The 2810-nt window shown below is 35.2% G+C and overlaps 1 protein-coding gene across 1 annotated transcript in view; it reads right to left on the bottom strand.

Annotated features, from left to right (window-relative positions):
* The window catches only part of rxfp2a (relaxin family peptide receptor 2a), an 89471-nt gene that overhangs the window by 58713 nt on the left and 27948 nt on the right, over positions 1 to 2810 (bottom strand). The gene's annotated exons all lie outside the window — the stretch shown is intronic.

Here is a 2810-nt window from a genome sequence, read left to right as displayed (position 1 = left end):
CGCCCGGCCAGCTGACAGCTGGAGGGGAACTGGCTGTTAACGCAACTGAAGGTTACAGTTACTTGATTGAGGTCTAACATGTACCAGGAAAATACATAAAGATTTTTCCACTGATTATTAAGAATATAAATAACATTCACATTTCTTAATAAAATCTAATGGTTAGAAGCTTTTTTTTTTTTTTTTTTTTTACAAAACAGAAAATAGAAAAAAAGAAAAGACATTAAATTGTTTTGTAATCTTTTGAGTTAATAAAGATGGGGTTATAAAAGCTTGTATCTAATTAATATTACGTTAATCTGCAGGATATTCTTGGTGGTTTAGAAACCTTGGTACTGGTAAATGCTCCATACAATGTTCAGAAGACTGGCAAACATCTCTGTGCAGGTATTTCCAGTCTTTTGTTTAGGTTAGAACTAAACACACTGACAGAGCCAGTGTAACTTTCCTTTGCTGTCATTTTTTAAAGTATTGTAAGCAGTTATTGTCATTGCACACGATAAAAATCTGTGACACTGCGGTACTTTTTATGTGCCATTTCAATCAGACAAACAGGTGAAATGGAAAATCTTGGTGCATCAGCTTTCTCAGCAAGGAGGATAGATTAGATGTTTTACAGCAAGGCACAACAGAGGAAACCAAACATTAAATTAGACACAAAGATTTTATGTTTGCCAGTGTACCCTTTTTTTATAGTACTGTGAAACTGGTTTCAATTGGATTTGTGACTGGTGTCTTTCTTAGGTAGAGTTTCAAACATCTTTGCCTCTGCAGGACACTAAACTAAAGTGTGAGTTAGATGTTCTGAGTTTAGTGAGTTTAGTTTGCCATATTCAAAGTTCAGGAATATTTTTCATGATTGCTTTTCTTTCATTGTCTCGGATTACAGTGCCTCCCCACCTTTTACGCCGTTCTATCTGAAATCTTTTTTATACAGTCATTATTTCTTCAAGGCTGCTCTCAAAAACAGAATTAGAGACGGTTGTTCATGCTTTCATTTGATCTGCCATATTTTGTGGACTACAAGTCACACTGGTAGTTGCAAAGAAAATGAATAAAAATGACTTTACAGGCGTGCCTTCTTGGTGTTCCTGCTACCCGCCTTTCTACCACCCTGGATTTCTGTCAGTTTGTTGAAAAGCAAGCGAACACATTAACATTTTTAAATAAATGCGACTTATATGTTTTTTTGCCATGGTGCATTTTTTGACTGATACGCCCCTGACGTGACTTGCACTCCAGAGCGACAGTATTTTTTTTTTTTTATTTTGAATAAGAAAGACCTCAGTTATCTCCAGACAGCTCAAAATGTTGCTGCAAAAAAAAAAAGAAGGCGTACAATTTTCCAGTTTTAATCTCTTTACATTGGCTGCTGGTACATTTTGAAATTCCTATTTTTTGAATTTCGTTTTAGAGCCCTGTGTGGCCAAGCCTCAGCCTTTATCTCTGACCTTATAGACCCCTACAGCTCTTCTCGTAGTCTGAGATCCTCCAGTCAAAGGCTTTTATTGGTTCCTTGAAAACTTTTAAGGCCAGTGGAGATAAATTTTTCAGAGCAGTGCCCCCCAGGTTGTGGAATGCTCTGCCTCATCTGTGTGCAGTCTTGCTGTTTCTTTTCAGAGGAAGTTGAAAACTCATTTACTCAGAATAGCTTATATGTATTCAGCTTTTATTAGTTCTTTTATGCTTTATCATCTGTGTTTTTAATGTTTGTTTTTATTATAAAGCACTTTGTGGTTTTCTGACCAGTTAAAGGTGCTATATAAATAAAATGTACTTGCACATAAAAAAATCAACTGCTATCTGAATGAATGTCTAGATCTGGAAAATGTAAATATTTTAAGTCCTTCCTTGAAGCCATTAAAACTATATAGAAATTATTGAGGAAAAATATTTAAAAACAGTCTTTATCAAACAGAAATGAAAGGAAAAAAAAGGAAAGCCTGTGGTGCACACAAGATGTTTTCAGGAAATCCAAGAACAGCACATGCATGGAAAATTTTATATAGCTTGGGCTTTAAGCCTATAACATCAAAGACACTTTCAATTTTATTTGTTCAATAAGACAAAAAGCTAAATTGAAAACACACCAAAACTTAAAAATATCCTGCACAAGTCTGCATACCCTTTTAAGTTTTTCATGGTTTTGTCACTTTACAACCTCAAGCTTGAATGCATTTTATTGGGATTTTCTGCGATAGACCAATGGAGACAAGAGCATAAATGTGAAGCAGATGGAGAGTAAGCCCAGATCTCCTTTTGCACATAAAAAATCTGAACAGTCAGGTTTGCATTTGTGTTCAGGCCACGTGAGTTAGCACTTTGTTGAATTGGCTTCAATTGTAATTATTGCTGAAAGTCGTTCATTGTGTATGTCATCCATCTCCATATAAGGAAAATGAAATCTTTGCCCATTCTACTTTGCAACATGGATCAAGCAGCACGTTTTCTCTGCATGAACAGCGCAATGCCACTCCACCATAGTGTGATACATCTCCAAATGTAATAGTCTACTGTAATTGCTTTTTGCTAAATCCCAGATTTTTTAGAATACTCATACTTTACAAAAGCACTGGAAGCTTTTTAGTATTGTTTTTCAAAGTACAAGGATGATAAAGCTGGACTCACACGCATGTGGTAAAACAAAATTATATTTAAACCGGATAAAGATGGCGTTTGGCTTCTCAACCTTTCATATAAATAAAGAACAGGATGGGTTTGAAAAATTGTGCCAGTGTATTGTTGAATGTGTTATGTGCTTCAGGCACATTATGATTTTTGTCTATTTCTTTTCTTTGTTTTCTTATAGG

The sequence above is a fragment of the Poecilia formosa genome, unplaced genomic scaffold (assembly GCF_000485575.1).
Source record: "Poecilia formosa unplaced genomic scaffold, Poecilia_formosa-5.1.2 Scaffold3, whole genome shotgun sequence".
Classification (NCBI taxonomy): Eukaryota; Metazoa; Chordata; class Actinopteri; order Cyprinodontiformes; family Poeciliidae; genus Poecilia; species Poecilia formosa.
This window is presented reverse-complemented; position numbering and strand designations above follow the sequence as displayed.